Source organism: Podarcis vaucheri (genome assembly GCF_965113315.1).
Source record: "Podarcis vaucheri genome assembly, chromosome: 6".
NCBI classification, from domain to species: domain Eukaryota; kingdom Metazoa; phylum Chordata; class Lepidosauria; order Squamata; family Lacertidae; genus Podarcis; species Podarcis vaucheri.
Window position 1 is genome coordinate 44925047 of NC_138764.1, and position 27106 is coordinate 44952152.

Consider the following 27106-nt stretch of genomic DNA (forward strand, 5'->3'; position numbering starts at 1 on the left):
TGTATTAAGGGTGCATTGTTGGAGTGTGTGTGTGTGTAAAAGTGTCTGGTCATGTAAGGCGATCCGAAGTATAGACTATTTGGGAGGATTAGAAATACAGGAGCTTGGTTTGCTTCCAAATAAGGAGATTAACGTCAGTATTTAAGAGAAAGACAAGCTGCTGGCTCAGAAAAGGAAACAAAAATTTCAGTCATTTGAAACAAAATACTAGTTCGCCTTTCTATGAAAGGATTTGTCAAGACTGCCTTTGATGCTCTTTTTTTTGTTGTTGGTGGTGGTTGTCATATAACTGTGCCCTTTCCAAAACTTTGGGGCGGGTGGGGGAGAGACAGTGTCTAAGCTACAGGGAGCGGTAAATAAGCAAGTCAGCATCTGAGCAAAAATCACACTGTTTCTTTGTACAGGAGCTTTTGTCCGCTGAAACGGCATCAAATGGGCACAGCACTTTACAGAGCAACAGCTTAAAACCTTTAGTTTATGTTGGATGATAAAATCCAACGGGCCAGAGTTTATGCTCACAGAGCTATAAACACTCATAGCCATTCAAGATGCCTTTTGCTGGTTGGCAACTAATTTTCAGCATGGGCCATATTTTAAATGAGTTAGAGAGGATGGAACAGCAACATTGACATCATCCCCATTCAAGCAGAAAAAAACAAGCAATGCACATCTTTTTGTTGCTGTGTTCTACTGCTCAAGTCCTTTTAATCCCTTTCTAGTTCCACCCACCCCCATTTTTACATTATCTCTTCGGATAAACTCATTAAACACCACAATTTTACCTATAAAGGGCTGCTATAAAGCCCTTAGTTGAAAGTGTGGGGAACCTAGTTAGACCCACCAGGCCTCCCCATTTGGCCCTTAAAGCCGTTTCAGCCAAGTCATGCCCACTTGCCCTACAGGCAAAAAAACCCATTGTTTTTAGGTAATGCACATGTGCATTTCTTCCAGTGCAATAAAAAAGAGAACTGCTCCTCCTAAGAGACTCCTTGCCTTTATAAACAATTGTATTCTGGTGTTTTTCTTATCTTTTAATAAACCACACAATTAATCAGTGGCACTTCTTTAGTCAATTAAAGGTTTTTAATTTATACATCAAATCAAGTAAACACTGGAGCCCTACTGACTTCCTGATGATAGTCACTCCCTACCTGCTCATTCTTTCCTTTATCTCTGTGATACAATCCTGCACACCCAAATTTAGCTTAAGAAAACTTCCTTTGTCTAGCCCTACCTTTAGGCACAGGGATTGGACAACCTCAGGCAAATCTTTAGTTATTTAACTCATTAATTTTGTACTCCCCCCACCCCTAGAAAGAGATACAGAGGAGTGCTTGTGACAAATTGTCAGCGCTTTGGAGAAATGCCATTTTTTGTTCTGCCTCAGTCAGCAAAATATTCTGGGCCAGCCTTTTCATGAATTGATGAGATAGGAACAAAACACAATATTTAATTAATCATTCCCTGCATATAAATCCTGTGCAAATGCAGCATAAAAAGTTTACATTGGTGCAACACCTAAGAAGTATCAACATCAAACTCTCATTCTTTTATCATGAAGGCAAGCATTCTAAATTATTAATAATATATATTGCACTTCAGTGCCGGTTGTTCGCTGGCCTCGTCAGCACACCCACCCAATGCATGGATGAACATTGTGATTTCAGTAAAGCCGGAATACGAGTTATACTTTTTTGAATGTCATGCTGAACTATGCAGGCAATGATGCATGGCTTATTAGTAGATTTAGGATTACAGAGGTTTGGTGGGAATGCTCCCAAACTCAAGTATGCTTTCCTTGGCTCATATGTCCCATTAGATGCTATTTTCCCTGACATTTTAAGAATTGTTTTATGACTGCACTTTCTATAAGTAATATCCATAGAGGTCAAAAAGGAAATTACTGTTCCAGGAATACTCAGATAGTATCCACAGCAGCACAAAAACTCTTGAGTTAAATAGTAGTATTCTGACTAACCTGATGATGTGATGATTAAGAATCCTTTCTAACAGTCACCAGCCTGAGGCTGGGAATGTTCCCCACATGGCCTTTTCATCAAGCCAACTGGGGTTTGGGGGACATTTTTGTGGTTCAGCATCCCATAGGAAACAGCTTTTCCCAGTTGCTTTCCTTGTTGTACATCTATTTTCTTTTACATTTTATTCATCACTGCTTTGCATGAAAGAATTTGAATCCCTGGGCAAGAAAAGGGCCCAAATGCAAAACAAAAACCAACCAAAAAAACCCAACCCCAAAGCTTCTCCTTCCCCCTCTTAAATAGATGTTCTTACTTGAGATTTTGTAAGAACAATGAATGAATGAATGTCATTCATGATTAGGAAACAGCTCACAATGAATTTGTGAGGTGAGAAGATTACGCCATAATAAGACACAAATGAATCATAGCAAAATTAAAACTAAGCTTCTCTAAAACCTGCTTTTGAAATTTTCCCATTTTCCAAATTCCAGTACTATTCTAATGTCTCAGCTAGGCTTTATCAGGAGGAATTTGGGCCTAGTATTCTTTGGAGGAATAACACCAGCAAAACAAAGGATAGAAATGTTGAATAGCATAGTTACATTTCCCATATTTTATGCTTCAGGATTACCGTATTTTGGATCTAGGGCATTTCTCTTAGGTAACATTTGCTTAGAGTGCAGTTTGAGGCCACACTTGCACTATACAATTAAAGCAGTATCATATCACTTTAAACGGTCATGGCTTCCCCCAAAGAATCCTGGTAACTGTTGTTTGTCAAGGGTTTTGAGAATTGTTAGGAGACCTCTTTTCCCCTCACAGAAATTATCGTAGTTCATCAGCTCTTCCTGAGGAACTTCCTGAGGAACTGTAGTTCTGTGAGGGGAATAAGGGTCTTCTAATAACTCTCAGCACCGTTAACAAACTACAGTTGCCAGGATTTTGAGGGCGCAAGACATGACTGTTAAAATGGTATAATAATGCTTCAAATGTATAGTGCAGATGGGGCCTGATCCACTTGTTCTGAGTAATGCAGAATGGTCTCTGTACCTATGTATGTTATGACCAAGGCTACGCTAGATGAATCATGGCAAGGTGGATTGTAATACGTTTGGTTTGAGATCAATTGATGTAGCCTTTTTATCCCCTGTGACACTCTTTATTCGGACTGGTCAAAGTTTTCAAAGAAATAGGTTCAAATGGCAAGAGCCAGGTCAAGATCAAGATGACATTGCAACCAGGAGGTGTTTTAATGAGGTTTGAGCTCAGTTATACCATGAGATTTAATCTGGTCTTCTGCCAATTCTTATAGCAGCTATTTTTGCTAGAAAATTGATATTCCTGGCTTTGTGCGAAGTATTTGCAGCAAACTGTATATGTGAAAAATATGCGCACTACAGTTTATCAAAGACCCAATGGACACCTAAGCACCCCTCTGATAAAGGGTAAAACAGATCTCTTGCTTGTAAGGAAGTTTATAGGCTAAACAGATAAAACAGGCACAAAGAAAAGAAAAGGATTCAACACTTAAAGAATATGACCCAACTAGGCTCATGTTTTATTAACTGCATCATTTTCCGCATGGGTCTCATTTCCGTACCCCCCCCCAAAAAAAAGCTGCTCAATAATGTGTAATGCAGAGAAAGAGGGGAAATGACAAACAGATTTGAGGAAATAGTTTTTATATAAGAAGAGAGAGAAAATCAAGCATGTGAAATGTAGTTATTTTAAAAACATTTTCTCTGCCTCTCATCTATTTCCCTTATCCTTTGCCCACCTCAAATCAGTATGCACGATCAAAAGTAATTTCTCATGGATTCCCCCTTTGCATCACTAACCATTAGCTTGGAGAAAGGTTAACATTACAGATGTAAATAAATCACTTAACAAAATTACAAAGGAGGTTAATTCATCCCACCCATTCCGCCTGAAACTGCAGACACTGGGGCAAGTTCTGCTTTTGTAAGTTTTAGTTTGTTTCTCTTGCATAGTCTTCAAGAGTACTTGCTACAATGAGGCCATTTTGTTCGCAAAAAGAGGTGCATTAAACTGCTGCTTATTGCAATTCCAATACCACTCCACTGGAAGTGGATTCCCCCCCGCACACACACACACACACAGTAAAAGAAATACTGAAATCTTTTGCAACTTTGCTTCTATCACTGTAAACCACCCAGCCTGAAAAATATTAAATTTTCACCACCACCCCAAGTCTCTGAAAATACCTCCTTACTTTCATGTGATACAAATGGGCCCATGAAACTGGAAGAGAGAGGGCAGTTACTAATGTATGTCTCGATCATGTGTTCATGTAGAGCACAGAACAGAACAGCCTACTGTGCTGAATTCACAATGAATAAAGCTTACTTTGTTGTTAAAGTCCAAAGTGTTCCTGTGTCCGTGATATAACACTAATTCATTACAAAAGCCCACTATAATGTATCAGGTATAGCTTTCAGATGTCATAATGCCCATAGGAAAGGCCTTTTTCATTTGTAGACCTGCCCTTGTCAACCCACAACTCTACTCACTTGGCTTTATATGATACTGCTGGGTTGCAAATGATATTAGTGGCTATTGTTTCGGAAGAAGTGTCAATTCAGTGTGATCCATTGCTGGAATACTTTGTATTGGCTTCCAACTAACACCTAGTCATGTAGTTATGATTCTATGGCAATGAGTGATACTCAGATCTCAGTTTTGGCCTACTGCAACCTTTGCCAACCTCATACCATCCCAGTTTTTGTTTGGGATTATGATTTCCATCAAGGATGTGCTGACCAAGGTTGATGAGAGTTGCATTCCAAAACACCTGAAAGGAGGCCATAACAGATTTGAGAATGTAAGAGTAGTTCAAGGACACTGACCTTCTTTCCTGTCAGTAGGAAAGAAAACAAGGATGGAGTGATTATTTTAAAAAATCTAAAACATATGAGTTGGAATTCAATAGTGTTAAGGAGATTGTTCTTTTTGCAAGACAGAATTATCTGCCCTTTCCTCTCCCCCTACCTTCTGGTGTGCTATTCTAAGGATTCTCCTGACCCTCCAACGCATGCAGGCAGGATGGGGGAAAGCCTCATCACTAGCGGCGGCAATCCTTGTGCTAGCTTTCACTTGCAGAACAGGTTAGTTGACCCTGTCTTATAATAATCCATAAGGGGCAGTTACTTGACATTTGTTTCACTCTCAGTTGAGTGAGCCAAATACCTTTCGTCCCAATGGTCCTGTAAGTTGTGCTCAAGCTATGGTGCATAACTTCACTTTGTAACATAGTGACAGGCCTTATTCAAGTACCTGCAAATTCACAAAAACATGGCAAGTTGTCCTACTGAGTAACAGAAAAAGATTCTGTCAAGTTTCTGGATTAGACAACAGTGCACAAACCAGAAGTCTTAATGATGGAATCATGAATACAGTTGTAAAACTCTGAAACGCCACTAGCGGCTGTGTCTGACAAGCATACTTCACCACCAATAGAGATCATAAAGGTTCAGCAGGTAGCTCAACAACTAAAGCAGGTACATGACAACCCTAGATTACAATATAAAGAAGTACCTCCTAGTCTTATAAATCTCCAAGACGCAGCATGATGTTCATTTTGTAAAAAAAAATAATAATCGTGAGAAAAGGAACATGTTGCAAATCACTTAGAGGTGGTTTTTATGATGCAATACATAAAGCTAAACACATTTATTTATTTATTTATTTATTTATTTACTTTGAAGTATTTTCACCCTTCTCTAGTTAAAAAGGCTCCCCCAGGGAAGATTACAAAGACAGTGCCTGTCCTTGAGCTCACTTTTTAAAATACATTACCTACAAGAAGATTGGGGAGGGAAAGGAGGAGGGTTAAAACAAGCTCAGGCACTAGGTCTTGAACTTGAAACAGTTCAGGTAGCTCAAGTCAATGGTTGCTGTGAAGTGACAGCCGAGGGAGAGAGCACACTGTAGCTCATGAATCTGTTGTTCGTGCTGCATAATCTCTGCTGAAAATCACAAGCATTGTTATCTGAAAGAAAGGTTTCAGGATTATTTGTTATTGGACAAATGCCACAGGAAAATTAAATGCCCATGCTTACTGAATAAGAAACTGAATGAAAACAATTCGGCAAGATCTATATGTTATTTATAGCACATGGTTACTACTAGGAACATAGGAAGTCAAACCCTTGGGTTTATCTCGTTCAGTATTATCTACACTGACTCACAGCAATGCTTTCAGGCAGGGGACATTTTCGGTCCCACCTAGAGTTGCTGGAGACTGGGCATTCTGTGTGGATGGCAGATGCTCTACCACTGAGCTACAGCCCTTCCTCTGTGAGAACAGCCTCACATTCCCTTCTCATCTTCTCCCCAATGGCATGCAGTGCTACAAAGTGTGCGACACAATGTCATCACGTTTCAACATTTCCTGCCGCTCACTCCAACTCACTGGCTGATATCGTGGGTGGGGAGTTCAAAGCATGGTGTCATCATGTAATGTATTTTGGGGCACTACATGTTTTGACTGTTAGCATGTAACATGTAGGCACTGGTAGGGGTTGGTGGAAACTGTAGTCTAAAACATCTGCCAGGCACTAGGTTGGGGGGAGCTAACATAAGGCCTTGAATCCTATCAGGGAATTGATGCGAAGGATTGGCAAACTGACAAAGGAATATAAAAATGACTTAGTAGTAGCTGCAGGAGTTTGGATGTTTTTGTAGATGTGCAGGTCTGGTTCATACATTATATTTCTGTAATCTTAACCTTGACTCATGCAAGGTTGCATCTGGGTACAAAACTGATGGAGAACCATGCTTTCCTTGTCTTTGAAAAGTCAAACATGATTATTAGGTATGTACGTCAGTTTGGTGCTCAGAAAACAACTCAAGGTACATATATCTTATTTGCATTTAACTTTTATTCAGATGAGACATAAAGCCCCCAAGGTGCTATTTAGAATGAAATTCCATCCATACACAGGAGGAAATGTTGGGGACCAGCATCCATACTGAACTTATTGCAAGAGACAATGAGAAATATGTTGAACAATTTTTCACTTCAGGTCTTCTGCATAAAAAAATTGTTTATGTAAGCTGTTGCAAGATTGTTCTGTCAAAGGAACAGGATATAATGGGATTAAAAGACTACAACTGCATAGCTTGTCATAGAAGAAACTAATCATATCATAAGACCTTGTTTCTTTAAGCAGTTTTCAAACTGGCATCCTACAGATCACAAATTCAGTCCATTTGCCAAGCTTTTTGTCTACTGTTCTGCTTTTGGACATAAATTACTGCAACAGCCACAAAAAGGGAAACCCATGGGCAAAAGTAGAATAAATGTTGCTGCATACAACTGTAACAAAAAATGTTAACATCAAGTAGTTGTACTGTGGCACTGCTTCATTCATCAAAATAAGCTCAGGTACATCCATAAGTTTACAGATAAACAAGAGAACATTTAGGGAAGTTAATATGTGGACAGTAAAGATAGCCATGTAGTTTATTGGAAATTAAAAGTAATGTCAGCACTTTCACATTTTTCACTCCACAGTGCTTTATTTAATTGCTAAATTATTCACTAAAGGACTCCCTACTGCTTTCCATATTGAGAAGACAGATTTTTTAAAGACTTGTAAGCCACCCACAAAACTGTGGTGATGCAAAGCAAGTATAGCTACTGTTCCTATGCAAACAACAAAATTAATGAAGTATTTCAGCTTCTTTTAATTCAATTAAACAGCTGGCAAAGTAGTTGTAAAGCTACCATGGTTCCTGGCCACTGAAGTCAATTGGCATCATAACAGCCTTTGGAAGAAATCAAATGTCTGTTGATCAGCCAAGACAAAAGTTGAAGAATCTCTGGATTAAATTAATTCCCCATATCTCTGTATAGCAGGAGGTTTTTTTAAACTTAAAAAGCAAAAACTCATAACTCAAATTTTCTCAGAGAATTAAAAATTAAAAGTCTTGTTTTAAGACCAAGAAACACAATACCCATATAACAGGTTTTATTTTATGTTAAGAAAGAAAAAGAATCGAGACAGATATATTTATCTGATAGCTAGATCAGTAATTATAGGCAGGACTTTAGACATCTAACCTACAGCTTAAAGTTAATGATACGTTGTAAAATCAAAAGCAAAACATTGAGAGCAAAATCTGGCTTACCTTGACATGTAATTATTACCTCATTGTTTATGTTTGATCCTATTGTTAAGCAAACATCCATATTTAGAATATACAGGTTCGTAAGAGGCACAAATCAGATCAGATAGGCACATAAGCACAATTGAATGTTTCGTACATGCAAATAAATATTATAGGTAAGATGGTTACATTAGGTGGGTCCACAGATCTCTAGAGGCGGAGCCAGGCAGCATTTCCAATACCAGAGATGGGTCAAGCAAACCTTCCAAGTGTTCCTATTTCCCAGGGACATCCCTGATTTAGAGAAGCTGTCCTGGTTTCTGATTTGATCCCAGAATGTCCCCTATTTTCATTGGGGAAATGTTGGAGGGTATGGAGTTATCCAACCCCCGAGCTGTCTGAAGACAATCCCCTATAGAGAAGGCTTTTTAAAAAATATGTAATGTTTTATTATGTTTTTTATGTATGTTGGAAGCTGCCCAGAGTGCTGAGGCAACCCAGTAAGATGTGTGATGTATAAATAGAGAAATTATCATTATGGAATGGGATGTCTCTATTTTCATTGGAGGGTATGGTCAAGGCCAGAGTGTGGTCCCACTTCCCAGCACTCAAGCATAGTGTCCCATTCACACATGTAACATGAAAACTGAAACTGGTGAGAAACTGTTTTTATTTCAGTTTTCACATTGTTTTCAGATGGGAGGCCCAGAACTACAATTGAATCCTTCCCCGGAATAGTCTATTCAAACTTCTAAGAAGGGGAAGAACTGACAAAGCTGTGAAACTGACAAGACATGCCAACTCTTCACTCAGAAACGAAGGAAGTATAAGTTAAAAGCTTCAAGACAAATAGCAACATATATCACCAGAACACCACATATTTCCAAAAGAACAAATACGTGAGGTATGTGCCTGAACATACCTAGAGTGGGAAACAACCTGGGATTCCACCTGGGAAGGAGTACAATAAGCAGAATGCTGTCACCAAGAATGCCCTGTCTCGTATTTCTTCATCACCACCTTCACCAATGGGTCATATGTTCAGAGACTTGTTTATTAAAACAGAAAGCACTGGTCTTTGTAAGTATAAATATGTGGCTGTGAAGCACTGACCGGGGTCACTAGTAGGGAGCCTTATGCTCACCTAGCAATTGTGTCTCCCCTGCCCCCAAACTGTTTTCTCTGTGAGCCAGACAAACTGTACCACCACGTCCATTTTTGTCTCCTGCAGTAACATGCTGTTATCAGTCGCACAAAGGTGGCTGCATTTTACAGGGTGAAATGGGAAAGGGTTGTCAACCAATCCGCCCTTTGATCTTTAGGTCGGGAGGCCCATGCCATCCCCAGTCCCTACAGAGGTTTCCCCCTGGACTATGAGCCCCTTCAGCTGCTCAAAGGCGAGCTCTGAGTGATGAAAACCTTTCCATTTTTTTATTGGCGCTCCAAAATAGCAATCAGACAACACCCTCAAGAATTAAGAGTACTTAAAGAGTAAATTTATTTTAAAAGAGAAGGTAAAAAGTAGTTATTCCCCTTTAAAAATTCAATTCATCATGAATTATTCCTCCTGCCTTTAAAAAGAAACCTTTAAAATTAATGAGTACTCTGTGTACACCAATAAATTATTGCTTGGCTCCCTCCTTACCCTTTGATTTTGATTTTATGAAAAAACTAACTATGGGGCCTGGGCTAACTGCCCTTTAAATTGTCAAAATGCTTGAGAGGCATGCAGCTGTGCCTCCTATACAGCAATGTCAATAAGCCAGACTATCCCCCATGCCCCCAGGTCTTTTTAGATCCATACATCTCCATTTCAAAGGCTGGGTGGAAGATGTCTGCCAGTGTCCTGTTTAATCATGGATTCTTTTTCCAGGATAAAAATTCCACAGTTATTAGACCAGCCCAAAGTACTATTTCCCCCCCTTTATTCCAATTAGCCTAGATTTACAACCATTAACAATGTTCACGTCATTATATGCAAACACTCAGACACAAATGGCTATCAAATAAGGCCTGATTTAAACATGATGGCTCCCCCAAGGAAATGCCATGTCAATATCCATGTGACAGCTATGACAATTCAAAATTCAAAAATAAAATACAAGACAAGACTATATGTGTTGCCGCTAATAGACCCATACAGAACCACCATGCAGGCTCTGTATGCTAAGGGCCTGTGCAAGCTGTTAAAAGTATTTTAATTTACTACAACCCTCATGTGGAATGCCTTGCCACCACAAGGTAAGTAGTTTTGGTTGACCTCCATGTGGAAGTCGTCATGTTTAAACCACCCTTCAGGCTATTTTTTGAAACAGTAGCTACTGTGGAATTTACTGTGGGTTTTTATAGCTGAAGTGCCCATAATTTGGGGTGCTTTTCTACATTTCCCGCAATGGGCTTTAGACGACTGCAAGGAGGTCCCACACTAGTTCAAATCATTCCAAGCGAACTGTGTGTGAAAAGCACCAAACCCAGCCAGGAAAAGCAGCAGCAGCAGCAGGACTCAGGGACCTGAGCCAGGCCAGCAATTATTTATCCATCCATCACAGCATCTCTTTTCCTGGCAACAGGTAGACACACCATGTGTGCCCTTGTACTGTCAAAGGATAAAAGAAACTGCTTCATCCCAGGAACATGAAATCTGTCACTGCAACCGTCTCTCATGAAAAAGAGGAGCAGGACCAATCCACCCACTCTTCCTGTATTGTCATGAAAATCAGGTTAGTGATAGTAACAGATCAGGCTCCACACTTGCCTCCCACCGTGGAGGAAGGAAGGAAAGCAGGAAGGAAGGCAATCGCCTAACTGGATCCCACTCTGCTTCTCTTATTGCAGATACTCTTGTACTGTGCAGTTATATCCAGGTTGTGTGAGGTGGGTTTTTTTAGCAGGATAGCAGCTGCCAAGGATTTGATTAGATACCTCTTTCCCACATTAAGAGGAGTCAGGGGGCAGGGATAAGGAGGTCATCTAGTCAGATCTCCCATTACTTATCCTGACCAGCAGAAGGCAGCTTGTAATGCTGTCTTTATGGGGAATGTTCTGTTCCGGCGATCATGCTTCCTAGCAGGATACAGTATTCCCATGTCTAAGCTTCTGAAAAATGGCAAAAAGCTGCCTTCTTCTGGTGGCCAAACAAGCAGCAGCAGGGAATTGTACCTATTCTCAAAAGGTGAGTATAGAAACTGATCCCAGCTTCTGCTTTCCCAGGCACCAGGAGAAGGCTACCCATATTCCCAAGGTGCCATTAATTGTTTGGCACAAAGGTATTTGGAATGCACTTTCCACAGACATGAATAGCAGATGGGCCTGGGGAGTGGATTCATCTTGCATCCTTCTTCCTGCACAACATCTTAACCAGGACACTGTAGCCTGCCACATGATCTGCTAATTTCAGATACGATTTCTCCACACTCTAAGAATGCCATCTAAACATTTAAACCATGCTTAGCTGAGACAAAATGGGCAGCAGTGGGCAGCTTCTTTAAAACTGGCTCAGCCCATCAAAGCTTCTAGAGCTGCTGACTCTGTGTGAAAATGTGATCTTGGTACAGCCAAGTATAGACAAACCCTGAGTGCCACAGGCTCAAACACCTGTGCAAATGAACCTAAAATGCCTCAAGTGATAGTTAATCTAACATGGCACCCCTGGGTATCAACACAACTACTGAGAAAGTAATATTCTAATAGGCAGCACCAGAAAACCCAGTTCAGCTATGTCTATATGATTGCTCTAATTCTCATATAAAATGGTGAGATAAATAAGGAGAAAAAGAATTAGGATTGAAGTATCTAATACTGATAATCTAGACAAGTTAGGAGAACATTAGACATATGCACAGTGCATGTGTATGCATCTGTATGTACACACTCACAGATTTTTTTACCTTTGTGAGGAATATTTTCATTAAATTTCATATTAGTTTCTCTTCCCTTCTAAACAAAATCTTCAGATCGTGCTAGAATTCAAGTCACTTCCCACTCTAATATTCCTACCCCTTCTCAAAAAAAGTCTTTGTAAAATGTACAGAAAATTATTAGTGTGCCTCTGTAAATAAACTTGTGAACAGACAGAAGAAAAACTAATTATAGGTTCAGAATTCAGAACATGCATACAAAGCAAGCCTCTTACCTGGATATATAAACGAAGTCATCATAAAAGTTCTATGGAAAAGCAACACAAAAGAAAATGCTGATCATGTGGATTGTAATAACCTACAGATTAATAGAATGAGCAATAACTTGTTCAGGCAAAATGATCCTACATATTTAGTTTCCCCAGTGCCACCCTCACTCAGTAGAGCAGAATACAAAAGGAACATTCATTCAGCCACACATTTCTCATCAGGGTCTAATAAATGCAGATGATAGAGGGGCACAAGCTTGTTGAGAGGAATTGAAAGGAGGGAGGGCTGACAAATGTTTAATAACCTTGAAATGCGATAGCAACCTACAACATACTGTCTTGGACACGAACAATGGAATCTCAGAAATGGTTCTGATTTGCAAATAAATTCATTGTCATTTAAAAAAAACAACCAGGTTTGATTTTTCAATTAAATAAATGGTCTTAGGTTTACAAGCCCAGAAATAAAATTAATTTTGAGGACAGCCTGACGACAGTGTAGCTACTTTGACAAGATCCTCTTTGTCATGAATGAAACATGCATTTACCCAGTCTATGTGAAGATAAACTGAAGTCAGTCACTCATTACAACAAAAGCTTCCCCCTCGAATGCTCCCCGGATTTCACCCTCCAGCTCAGACATTTTGGTTGGGTTGTGGGCACTGAAAATTTATCCTGACTACAAAATTACCCTTGGGGTCTGGTAATGCCACTCACATCAATTCTGTGAAGGCGTCTGCCCCATATGAGATTTCTAGATATTTCCACCATCCACAGCATTCCCATGGGTGGGGCGAGAGGTAAAAATGAGCAGAAAAATTAATGTTAATTTTACCTTTGGACTGTAGGCTAGTTTCTACAGTAAAGGTAAAGATAAATGACCCCTGGATGGCTGAGTCTAGTCAAAGGCGATGATGGGGAGCAGTGCTCATCTCACTTCAGCACGAGGGAGCCGTCGTTTGTCCACAGACCGCTTTCCGGGTCATGTGGCCAGCATGACTAAACCACTTCTGGGGCAACAGAGCACCGTGACGGAAGCCAGAGCACAGGGAAGTTTACCTTCCTTCCCCAGCAGTACCTATTTATCTACTTGCGCTGGTGTGCTTTCAGACTTCTAGTTGGTAGAAGCTGGGGCAGAGAAACGGGAGCTCACTCCATCATTCAAACTGCCGACCTTCCAATCAGCAAGCCCAAGAAGCTCAGTGGTTTAGACCACAGCTCCATCCGTGTTTCTACACACTGTCATACACCCCTCTATCATTCATCCAGATAAGCAAGAAGTATTATCAGAGTTCAAGGATACATTCCAACACAGCAAAAAATACTTGAGCTGTGGCTGAGGTGTGTGTGCCTGAACAGAGTCTCAAGGACCAAACAGAAAGGCCTGGGCCTGAGGTTCCTCACCCGTTATCTATGGCATGTAAAATTCCAGGCTAACAGGTGGGGTTTTTTTGTAGGTGTTGTCGTTTTTCTTTTAATCCTCAAACCACTAAACTAAATATGGGTAAGTGGGAAGGCTTGTAAAGCTTATTTGTGGACCAGTAACTCCTGTAGACTGGATGTGGCAATACCAACAATAATGGGTCCCGCATGTTCACATATAAAGTGACTATTCCTTGTGGTATGTTTTAATAAGCAAAGAAGTGCATAGGAAGTACACACTGCTTTTCCCAATTGAAAGGGATTTGCACGCGAGAGAGAAAATGATGCATCTACCACTGTCCACATCAGACTTATTCCTAATTTGAAAGGTAACACTGTTATGTTACCCAAGATAAAGAGATAAAAGAAAGAAACCAGAATGGAAACAAAAGCAGGCAGTGATCTAGTTACATAGTTCGCTACACTGTCATTGGATTTACAAAACAATGCTTGATACTACTACGGTGAGAGATAAATACAACTCAGTTCACATTTTACTGCAATATCACTCAATTTGCACGTCCTGAAACAACATGCAAAACTGAACAGAGGTATCCCTTGAAACTTGCACCTTTCCAATTTTGTGATGCATTTCTTTAACCAAATAATGTGCCGAAAGATACACACACACACACACACACAGAGAGAGAGAGAGAGAGAGAGAGAGAGAGAGAGATTTGGAGCTGCTCAGAACAGCGTGTTGATTCTAAGCTGCACTTACAGTAGGTTCCATCTTTAATGAATAGGGCAAGTAACTCATGACTTAAGTTCCATTCCTTGTTATGGGAACTAAGCTCAACTTTCAGTCTAAAGCAAGCCTCACAAAGTTCTCCCACTGAGTATTCTAAGGGATAAAACTGCAGCCTGGATCCAACTGGATCCAACCCAGAAATGTTAAGTTCATAGAAATAACTTCATAGCTCTTGTGTTTTCTCTATTGTTTATTCATTACTACTTTATCTAAACCTTCTTTTGAGGGTTTCCTCATTATATTGTGTCCCAAAGCAATTTGCACATAGCATACCAAGGTCAGCCATTAAGAGCACAGTGCAACTGTTGCTCAAAAGGACTAAATCCATGGAACACACACATCTAGCTTTCCACAGAACCATACAAATAAACTTCTTCTGTGCACTAACAAATCCATAAGAGAAACACTCCCTAATGCTGATATTATCAGATAATCAAATCCAGCAGCTGAGCATCTTTAGTAGCAGATGAGACGAGAGATACAAACCAAACAAGTATACAAAGACAAAACAAACAACTGAAAATAAACAGGATAAACAGAACCACAACATGCCTTCTAAGAGCTGCTCAAAAAGCTACTGCAGCATCACAAAGACTGTGTGTGCTACAGGGGAAACATTTTCTACATTTGGAGTTCAATAATGGGCATAGATGCAATGCCAACGTTAATAAAGAGCTGGGAGGTAATGCTTCTGTTTAATCATTGTTCCAAAACCAGACTTGTAGCAGCCAGAAGCAATCCTATATGCAATTATTTCAGTTTTGCAAGCCCTTAATGTGCCTTAACACCGCTTTTGTTATAAAAGAAAGACAACTTAAGTAAGAAGGTGAAAAGAAGTGTGTGAAATAAATGTTACCATAGTACCCTTTACCTTTGCCAGAATGCCTCTAACTGCCCTACAGAGTGGGCAACCACTTCCTATGCAGAATGTATACATTACAGAGACTGTTGAGAAAACAGTGTAAGCCACTGATATATCCACCCAAATGACCTCCCTGAACTTGATCTCTGTTGAAATACACAGAGAGCTATTCTGGGGTTGACAATCCTTAGTTGAGGGTTTCCCCCTGGATATTTTTTAAAGCCCAAAACTGGCTTTGAATCCAGGCTGTTATCCCATGAACACTTATTTTGGAGTAAGCACTACTGAACTTGCATCTGATTAAACTTGCACTGAATTGCACAGAGACTACATTTTGCAAAATGCTGAAAAATCCACTTCATGAAAAGTGATACACCAATCGAAGCATTTTGCTGATCTGCTTTAATACCACAAGCTGCTGACCCTGCTGGGACATTAGGTTTAAGATTATTATTAGGCTTATTAAATGTTATACATCGTTTCCCACTGAAAAAAAAGTCCCAAAGCAATTTGCAACCAAGGTTCGAGTATAGTTTTGATGAAGAATCATTTCCTTCAATAAAAATAGCCTTCTTCCTGTTATCATAGCATATAAGAAATGGTTCTCCCTATGTGATCATCTGTGGTATTTAAACTGTGTACCACTGACAATATGTTACCTCATGAACTTCACTTACTCATTTCTTTCACATATTAGAAACATTATTCTGCACATTTTATGGTGTTTTAAGATCTTTTATTCCCTACGCCTTCAAAAAACCATCTGCAATACATCTAACAAAGTCACATTCTGCAGCAGAGAGCTGAATACCCCCAATTGCTGCTGAGCTGGCAGAGAAGGGCTCAAATCCTTCTCATGCAGGGGTACAGATTTATTTATTTATTTTGTGTCAAATCCTCATTCTGGGGATTCGTGTAAGCATCCATTCACCTATCCAGTCCTCTTCTTTTATGATATCCCCATGATCTCCCACCTCTGCTTCTCTTTACTACCTTAAAAATAATAGCAATAATCTTTTCAACTCCAATATTGCACACTTTTCAAAGGGTAGCATTAAGTCGCCTTAACCTTCACCTCAGTTCTAATATTTCTTCATGTCGCCTCCTCCCCATGGATGGTTCTGGTGTTTATTTAGACGGTTCTGAGGCTGCCAAGGGGATCTGTCGTATCTTCACCAATTTACACACTATTTATGCAACTGCTAATTTCAACGTTTTCGAAACTCACTAGTTCTCTGTTGGTACATGGAGGAGGCATTCATAAAAGTTCTGATACTTTCTGCTTACATTAGACTTGGTTTCAGGGTTTTTTTAAAATATGAACTCCTTCACAGCCTTTGAAGTTTTGGAGCCCAGCAGTAGTGTTGCCCTAGGTCAGTGGTTCTCAACCTGGGGGTCCCTAGATGTTGTTGGACTACAACTCCCATTATTCCTAGCCAGCATGGTCAGGGATGATGGGAGTTGTAGTCCAACAACATCTGGGGACCCACAGGTTGAGAACCACTGCCCTAGGTAGACCCTAGTTTGTTGTTACTGGGCAAAAACTATGACAAATGTGGAACAAATATCCTTTGGCAGCATCCATCACTATAGACCTCCTATCATATGCATCAAGACTGTTATAGGTGTAGTGATGCATATGACTAGCAATAGGGCCACGTTGTCATGCTGGGTAAAGTAACATTCTATAAGTTCTGGAAATTCAGTGGTGCTTGTCAAGGCAGATATGCAGTTCTGCATACTTACAGATTACCTGAAATATGTTGAAATTACTTACCTTACTGCTTTACAGTGGTACTTTGCAAGACGAAAAACGCGCAAGACGAAAGAGTTTTCCGTTTTTTGAGTCATTCCGCAAGACGAATTTCCCTATGGGCTTGCTTCGCAAGACAAAACGTCTTGCGAGTTCTTGCGAGTTTGTTTCCTTTTTCTTAAAGCCGCTAAGCCGTTAATAGCCGCTAAGCCGCTAATAGCCGTGCTTCGCAAGATGAAAAAACCGCAAGACGAAGAGACTCGCGGAACGGATTAATTTCGTCTTGCGAGGCACCACTGTACTTCCAAACCGCTAGACAGCAAATCAGTTAGGTTTGTTATTAGAAATAATTGATAGAGCATTATTAATTGTAACTTTATCTAGTTTGCAATCACAACCATATGGTGACGTGATTATTACTACCTTTTTACCGAAGAACTAAGCCTGAGAAAATGTGAATGGTCCGAGCAAGGCTAAGTAACAAACTTGTAACAGAGGTGAGACCAGACTTCCCAGTCCAGGTGGAACACACTAGCCCCTCAGCCACAATGGAAGTGACAGCACATTACTGAATATAACCCTTATGAAGCAGGGGCATCTTGTATTCAGAGGAAGCAGTACACAGAGATAAACTAAGACCACATAAGGAATCTCTAGGAAAGTAAGAAACTGAATCTTTTTTTAAAAAAAAATATTTAATCAATTTTTTGATACAAACATCAACCGCGAAAGACACATACAACAAAAACCATAATAACAATAATAACACAATTTGACAATTCAGATTTGGATACATTGATACACCTATGACTACACTTTTTTTAAACAATGTTTTCCCACCCCTCTCTCCTCCCTCTACTTCCCACCACTATCTGTCTTATCGCTTAAATATTCATTCCAGATTTCTTCATATTTATGCATTCTTATTTTGCGTCGACATGCAATTCGTTCATATGTATTTTTTTTTGACCCCTTGAAATCTTCCACGTTTCCAGAATATAATTTAGAATTAAATTCAGTTCCCCTAAATAACAATTTACTTTTATTACTCTTGCTATAAATATCCTCACCTCGCACCAAAATGTTCTTATCATCGGACAGTTAATCAACATATGTATTAAGTTCGCATTTTTACTCCCACATCTCCAGCAATTGTCTGCACTTGTTATTTTCTTCTGGTATAGTTTTGCTGGAGTCTAACGGACTCTGAATATTATTTTCTGTTGAATAAGTCTTAGTCTTAGATCCATAGAGGCTATTTCTGTTGATTTTATACTTGACTCCCATATATCATTTGTTATCTGTACCCCTAACTCTTCATTCCATTTTTGTCTATCATACTCTAAATCATATTTCTTCCTGTTGAGTAGGGTTTTATATAGAGTTTTTTGTTTTTGTTGCAGAGATTAAATCTTGTAGCAGCATGGGTGTTTCCGATGCTGCTATAGTGTCAGGGACAAACTGCCTTTCCAACATATGTTTCAATTGAATGTATTGCCATTGTATAAGAAACCAAATCTTAATTTCTTACATTTCAGTCTAGTCAAGACCCATTTTCCTTCTCATTTAAGTATGAACTGCTGAAGGCAAACTTGTTATGACTGATCTTAATAATCCTTCAAACAAAATAATGGAAGTATTGGGGGAGAGGGTTGGCAAATATAGAGAGATATCAAAAATGGAGGTATTTGCTACATCTTGCTGGTAAGTTGCATACTTCTCTTCTTTCAACACCCCAGATTATTCCTGTATGCTCCAGAGACCATTGAGGAGGCCTATAAATATGATGAGCAGAATAATGCTCTTAAGCCTTTTGAAAGGTAACATTCTGTCAAGAAAGAAAGCAGTTTGGCTTATAGATGAAGAATTGCTTCTTCCCTAACTTGTCGACATGGGAATTTTGAGGTTTGGATATGTACAGTCTTGCACTACATGCAGATTAATTGCTATTCGTAGGATTTATGCCAACTTTTCTTTTTAAACTTTCTGAAACGTGTAATACACTTACGACATAAAACTCAAAGCAGTGCAGATAATATCAATTACTTAGAAGAACCTTGGGGATAGAATGAGTGATTGGGCACAAGGATTAGGAATGTCACAAATGCTGGATTTCATTTATAAAAATACTATTTAGGCTAACTGATATAAAGACAAGATTTTTGTTGTCCTGCTTAAACATTTATTTTTTCTGTTTTAGTTTGATCTTGTAACCAAATTCTGAATTCCATAGAGAACCTAAGACATATTGGTATTAAAAAAGCACACACAATAGTATTTTCTAAGGTATACTACATGGAGGGCTTAAATACTTATAATCAGCACCCATGATTGGGACCTCTCATATTAATAATAATATTAATACATTTCAGAATAGCTGTCTGAAGCAGTCAGTTTGATCATGGAAGTAGACTGGTGTAAGGGAGTGTTAAATCTTTTCCTTTTGTGCCATTTTCCTGATCTAAATCACCACTGCCACTCCCTGCAGCTTCCATTAGCCAAACAGAGGTGGAAGATGCAGTCTTGAATTCAGCAATATAAAGTAATGTTTTTCCTTTTTTTGATGTTTGACAATTCAAAATATAAATGTAAATAACATGGCAGTAAGCATGAAAACAAATTTTAGGAGATGCAGTATTACACCACCTTATTTCAAAATTATTTTAAAAATTACATTTCAGCAGCCAACAATGTAGCAAGCCATTTTTTTCCCTCTTCATTTGTGTTTATATATTACAAATTATCCATCACTTCAGGCTTTCAAATAGATGCCTCCTGTTTGAATCCATTAACACCTGAAATCTGTATAATAAATATCCAAGTTAGACATCCGTCCTTACTCTGACAGTGAGAAAACACAGATTCCTACCAGTAGTGCACTTATACAGGGCTTTTGAAGCAGAATGTGGAATGTTTCTTCCTCTGCACTTCAAGTAGTAGATCATTCTTAATATGGAGGTTTCCACACACAAAACCTAAGATGAAACAAAGTCCACCAATCTCTTGGTGTGGTTTATTGCTTTTACTAATGTATGCACCTGTGTGAGCTCAGAGCAGCAGTCCCTCAAGGCCCTACACCTGATTTATATACTCTTAACACTACTTAAACATTTTTGAAATGATGTATTTTGTCTCTGAGGCATCCGCCAATTTAATAGGAGCAACAACAACCAAAGACCGCATTCAAAAAGTCTGTTTATTCAATAACAACCAAAGACCACATTCAAAAAGTCTGTTTATTTATATGGCACTGGTTTGATTTCTTAGACCAAGTGGGCGGAGGAATTGGCTCCACATGTGCATTTTTTAAAATTATTTAATTAATTAGTTTATTTAAATATTCATAAACTCCACTTTCACATAAAATACTACAGCGGGTACAAGAATTCCAAGTGTACTTCCTTTGGATGGTAAGCGTCACCTCCTCCTTCGGACGATAAATACTAATCGGCCTTCTGGAACTTAAAAATGGGTGTGTAATTTAACTTGTGGGCACACAAAACAAATAAAAGATTGATATATGGAGGACATCTCTGAGTCGCAAATTCTTGGGTGCTCAACAGAGTCCTGTTTTTCCTCTTCTCCCTGCCTTAGTGCATGCACTAAGGTACTGTTGCAAATGTTTCTTGATTTTATTGTTTTATCTTTTTGTAAACCGCTTTGAGCCTTTTTGGTTCTGTTTTTTCAATCTATCAGTGTGTAAGTAAATAATATGCAGGAGGTGCAATCCTCTTGATTCATTATACTGCCTACACAAAATACACATCATTTGGGAGGGTTGGTGGGGGGGGTATAGGAGAAGTGGGACTCAGTTGAGCCCTATCTGTATCCTCCACACACAATTACTGCACATACAGTGCAAGTAGACCGCAATCTTCTTTTCATTGATATGAAATAAGGATACAAATCCTCCATTTTTAAGCACTAAAATTACAAAGACTTGGTACTACTATTAATTTCATATGGTATACCTCATGAGCAATAGGGCTGATGATGGAAAACAGAAAATTGAGTACTGGGGACTGTAACTCATACAAGGAGGCTCAGACAATAAGCAGTGGGTAATAATAATAATAATAATAATAATTTTTATTTATAGCCTGCCCTCCCCGGCCAAAACCGGGCTCAGAATAAAATCCAATCAGATGGCAACTCGCAAATTAGGGTTGGGGACTTTAAATGCTCACCAGGCCCAACTGTTTGTGCTGAACTTATATAAGCCTGTGAGAAAAATTGGGAGGCTGCTTTCATTCGAGTTTTTATGAAAGGGGAGGTGGAGTCAGACTGAACCCCGACCAAAGGCCTGGCGGAACATGGTAACATGTTTATCCATCTACTTCAGAAAGAGAAAGGAACTAGAGGGATGCAACTGTGCACTAAATTATTTCAAAGTATTTTTTTCTCTGAAAGAAATGACACTAACACCTGCTCTTTGTGTGTGTGTGTGTGTGTGTGTGCGCGCGCGTATATATATTTCCTTAACCACTGTGGAAAAAAATATGCACACCTTGACTGTGGCAATTTTATGGCACTATAAAGTTAGCAGTCTCCAATATCCAATTAACAGCTCACCATATAAAATTAAACCAAAGTCACATACCATTGTATTAGTAGGAGGCTGAGGTAATACGTCTGTCCTCAAGGTGACCTTCCACTGCACACTAGCTTATAAACCATTTTCCTTAGAGAACTTGAAAAAGGCCAGGGGAGATTTATCATCAAACAATAAGGAAAAGTTTCACACAGAAATAGGAATTCACTGCTGTAATAACCTACAATGTAATATGAGAAGGAACTAGAATGTTAAGGGTAACATTTGAAAAATAGTGTGCCATGGAAGTTGGGGAGTTCCTTTTCACCCAACGTAGTTCCTATACTGTTATGTGTTCAGTAGGGTTTATAATAGACCTATTTCGGTATCCAATGCCAAGCACATGAAGGAGAAAGTGGGGCCATGTTTGCTGGCCCAGCCCCTCTGCTACATCCCCCTCCCTCTCCACACAATGGAGTTAAAACTCCATTCATGAAAGCAGTGTAGCATGAGCTGAGGATATCTCTGTCTGTAGCCCCTTGACTACTCTGTTCAACAGAATGCCCAAACTATGTACACTCCTGGTTACTTCTGGTCTTACTTGCAATCATTCAATTAATGACCATGGTTAGCCCAATGGATCATAACCAGCCAACCAGTTTTTTAAAAATTACACAGATAAAATGCCTTTCTCCCCAACGGCCTCCACAGAACTTTGTGATAGGCCTTGGTAGTCTGAATTGGTTCCAATGGACCATCTTTATGTGCCCCTCATTGATCCACAGCTCTCTGGTTCTAAATAATATTACTTAAGGTAGATTTAGCAGTTTTCCGTATGTTTCCCCCCACACCACCCCAATGTGCTTTATTTTAGCAGGAGAGTAATTATTCGTTGTCATTTATCACCAACTGCCATAAAAGTTGAGTGTATTTTGCCAGTAAATATATAGTCTCAATTTACCAGAATATTGCCTGCTATGAAGGCAGTTTTGAAAAATATGTTGCTGATTCAAGCAACAGTCACTTGCTAACCTCACAAGTGAAGTGTTTTACTGATGCTATCCCTCTAGTAAACACTCTCTCTCTCACACACACAAAAACTTTGGTCACTGAACATGCAAGCTGAAACCTTCCCTTGGTGTCAGACAAATCTGTTACATCAGTCATCCCAGGTTATGTCAATCATATGGTGCCAGGCCCCCAAGTTATGGGATTAGATTTGACAGCTAGAGCCAAGCTGATCGTGTTGCTTATTACAAAATGACATGGCACTTCTGAGTTGGGTTCTTTGAGTTTAAGGTGCTTGGAAAAGGCATCCTCCGCTGTGAGACAGAGAAGGAAGAAATGCCTAACATCCATAGTTTGTGTAAGTTCCTGTACTGGAGATAATTTATATATTCAATAATATATTTGTTTGGTTTACTAGGGTTCACTTTTTTATTAATTTAACCAACTAGTCAATTTAACACAGCAAGTTTAATTAGTAACCGAGGCTTAAGATTTATTTTTATCTGTCTATCTGTTACTGGATCAGGATAAGAATATCCATCAGCATTTGAATCTGAGCTCCACCGATGCTTGTACCACTCTCCTCTCCACATGCAAGTTACGAACACGAGATATCACATGCAAAAAGCCGCATAGCTAATAGAAGCACCAAATTCTTTTGCATGTAACACCAGAAATTCATGCTAATCTATTATTAACACTAATTGTGCTTTTGGCAAACAACTCTCAGTATATCCTCCAAATCATGATCAAGTAACATTGTACTTGGACCTCTGACAACTTTCAGGCCAAAAGGGAGAACGGGAAGGAAAGACATTTTTACCCTTGTATGAGATGGAAAGGGGGCCAGTTTCAAGTATCACTGTGAAGGGTCAGAGAAGGTTCAGGAATCTTTTACTGCAGCACAACCAGAAAGGGCCTCATCTATGAAGCCAAAAACTAAGAGAGGTGAGTACCAGGGGCAATTATTCTTCCACACTGTATAAACATATGCACTAGCTACTTTGAAAAGACTAACTGCTATTTTTAAAAAAGCCGACAGCATTAATAGAATAATGCAATGAGTATTTAAAACTTGCATTATTTCCTTAGTATCTGGTATGTGAACACATTTTGATCAAGAAAACACTCTCTTATGAGCCACTATCCAGTGGGAATATTTAGTTTTTCACTTTAAATAGCAGGTGCTCACGCCATGTTAAAAACTTTTGAAACTGAAGGTAAAATGCAGATTAAAAAAGAGAAAAAATATAATGAGGATACTAATAATCTGTAATCTAATTAGAACACATATAAGCCCCTGCATTTAGTTCTGAACTTCCACTCAATACTGTAGCATAATTGCATTATTCGTTAATTTCCTGCATAACAGTAGTTTAAAAGCTATTCAGGATTGAAATAGAGAAATATGTTATCTTCTGCACTCTTTGCTGGTCCTGTGGCAAAATTGGAGACTTTCCACAGAACCTACAAATCTGTCATGGTCACACAAATTCATTGCCTAGGTTCCAAGGAGACATCAATTGATTCTCTTTTTTTTAAAGCCCGCAAATGACAGATCCTCATGTAACACTGAAAATTGCTTTGGAACCTATCTTCATTTTGAAAGTTCAGTCAGTACAGAATAAGACACTTAATCTCAGAGTTGTGGGTTTGAGCCCCACATTGGGCAAAAGATTCCTGCACTGCAGAGGATTGGAATAGACAACCCTCATGACCTCTTCCAACTCTACAATTCTAAGGATCTATGAGTAATTCATTGGATGGGAAGAATGAGTAGCACATTTCTTTCATCTCTAAGCCATAGGTAGGGAACTTGTGGGTCTTGGCTTAATTTCATGCAAGTGTAGGGAGCCTTGAGGGAGGGCAGGAGGGGGGAAGGGGTAGCCAAAACTGACAGAGCAATAGAAGAGGGATAGGAAACCTTGCAAGAAACCAGTTCAAATTTCTAGCAAGGATGGAAGCCCAACTGAAAGGTAAGGGAAAAGCTCTTTTCACAGCATCAGTTCAAATGTTTGGCACAAGTCCAAGTAGCCCACTTGGAAAGAAGAAAGTGTGGCAAAAGAAGGAAATAATGATAGGAAGTAATAAGGGAGAGGTAAGGTATGTCTCTTACACCTAATCTTAGTCAATGTGCATTATTCATGGGCTACACAACATAACAATCATCTATTTTTCAGAATTTGAACCCAATGTGAAATAAGCAACTTTTCCCACCAGGGGTGCCAGCTTGAATAAAATATTATGGGGGCCCAGGTAAGCCCTGCCCCACATAATCGATCACATGACACAGTGCGCACACACCATTTGAATGCCCATCACCTTTGGGGTCCATGGCCCCCTCAAGTTGGCATTTATGTTTTAACACACTTTATTCAAACATCTCTTTGCCACACAGCCAGCTGTAAAATATGCTATAACCCTGTAAAGGGTGAATTTTCAATAACTGAAGGCATGTGTTTTGTCCTGGAAGTAAAAGTCTGGGTTTAAGGCAGTCTGAGTTTCATATCTGGATTTTAACATTGCTCTAAATAAAAATATATGTCTGTGTTTTAAGCTGTGTGGGTAATATTTTGGCCGCTAGACCTATTTTGACCACAATTTGCTGATTTATTAGTACAAGGAGATATGGAGCAAAGCCAACAGGATATACTACTCCGGGTTCTGATGGAAGAACCAGCCCACATGTGACTAACCACACAGCAGTAAGACAGAGAGCTGCATAGGACACAAGAAAGACAATATGCGCCTGTGAGTTTTATGCACACTTTATTTTTGAATAAAGTGGGTTTTATGCAGCCTACTACTACTGAAGAAAAGAATCAGCAAATATATCGCAACAGAAGTCTAGTAAGAAAAATGTATAGAAGGTAAATGTAATCCCCTTTGCCTGAAACCCTAGAGACGGAATAGCAATTGGGGGGGGGGTGGCAACAGCGGAAGGTTGGGCGTGACAAAGCTGTGGTTAAGCACAGATCTTTGCTCTGAGAGATCCCCTCCTGAAGCTGCTTTTGCCTTGCAGAAGTAACGTTGTGGTTTTGCTACACACACTTGTGTGTAACTCTAATGTAAGCAATACAGACCTGAAAACACAGAGCTAAGAGCTAATACTATGAAAAAATACAAACCACAGAACAAGCGCAAGAGTCCTAGCTTGCAATTATGCATAACCATTCATGGAAAATCCAAGTTCCAGCTACTGAAAACTATTGAAGCATTTTCCAACTACATGGGCTGAGGCATTAGAGCGCAATTCATTAAAATGAATTCTGAGGACCTTTTGGGAAAGTGAGACTCAAACAGTTCATAAAAAAAAAGCTGCTTTGGGCATTTCCTTCACCCCCTTGTCCTCCTCAGCTCAGAGCTCTTGAAAGTATCTGTGTGTCAATGGCCTGCAAGTTTACAGGTGATTTGTCACAAGAGGGAGGCCTGTTTCCAATAAAATAGGGAACTTATTTTGTATTGTTTGAAAAAAGCTAGTGTTTATTTGGGGTCTCTTTCGAGTCAGTCTGTGAGGGAAAATGAGAAAAGCCAGACTTTTCTTTACACACACACACACACACACACACACACACACACAAATTGTTCTCTTTCAAATATCTCTCTCCTCCCCCATTAGATTATTTTCTTGTACATACACTTGGAAGTAAAAATTTCCTTAGTTTGGAATAATCCAGTATTCTTCAACAGCTAAGTTTAGGAACTCATGATCTTTATTTATAAGGAAAGCATATGACCGAAAGAGTAGGAAACTCTTGCTTCATCAAGTCCTAAGGTTAGATCCCTACCAGACGACAAGTCTCCAAACAGGCAGGGAGAAGCAGGTACATAGTACCAATTCCCAGCAGTATATCACTGGTAGATGGTTTAAAGTCCTCCATGAGTTTGAGGGAAAGGTTTGTAGTGGGCAACTTTCTCTACGCATGGAGGCTCCTCATCCTTGTTGTGCAGGGTTCTAGGTCAGATGGGTAGACTCCATGAGTAGATAAGCGTTCCCACCTTTGCCCTCAAATGTATGGAGGGCTCTAAACTATGCATAGATGGCATGCCAGAGGGGGCAGCGATTGGTAGTCCAACCCCACATTCCTCCTGATGTGTTTGTTTACACACAAAGAGAATCAATGTCCAAATAGGGCTACAGTCTCAAGATTCAGCATTAAGGCTAATGTAGGTTTCATGCTGCAAAAGAAGAAATGCCCTCAAGAACATAGCTGCAATGGGAAGCTTCCATTTCCCCACGTCTTCTCTTGCCTGAGTCACTTGCTCTCTCCTTGAATGTATTTGGGGTCATAGGAAGCACAAGTGATTTTGCATTTTGTTTTTTTCTTCCTTCACTGTAAGATGTCAAAATACACAAGTACAGGGGAAAAACTTCCTGCAGGCAAAATGCCCCCAAAAAAGCACAGAAGTGTAAAAACAAGTGCAGGCTGATTTGTGCATCCTCTTTCTCTAGTGTGTCTAACACCCAAAACCACTCTTAGTTGAGCAGTCACCTCTTTTCTCAACCAAAAGGTGAACATTCTGTCAGCATGGTAGTTTCAA

General features: G+C 39.5%; 1 protein-coding gene and 1 long non-coding RNA gene across 5 annotated transcripts in view; both read right to left on the bottom strand.

Moving 5' to 3' along the window:
- Window positions 1-27106, bottom strand: part of ROR1 (receptor tyrosine kinase like orphan receptor 1) — a 165284-nt gene that overhangs the window by 71173 nt on the left and 67005 nt on the right. The window lies entirely within an intron of this gene.
- Window positions 5855-27106, bottom strand: part of LOC309534976 — a 73757-nt gene continuing 52505 nt past the window's right edge. The window contains exons 3-4 of one of the 2 annotated variants that reach the window (XR_014220941.1): window positions 12244-12275; window positions 5855-5988 (exon numbers count right to left, since the gene is read on the bottom strand). This is a non-coding gene — a long non-coding RNA (uncharacterized lncRNA). The remainder of the gene's footprint in view (window positions 5989-12243; window positions 12276-27106) is intronic. The other variant, XR_014220942.1, reaches the window with a different exon arrangement.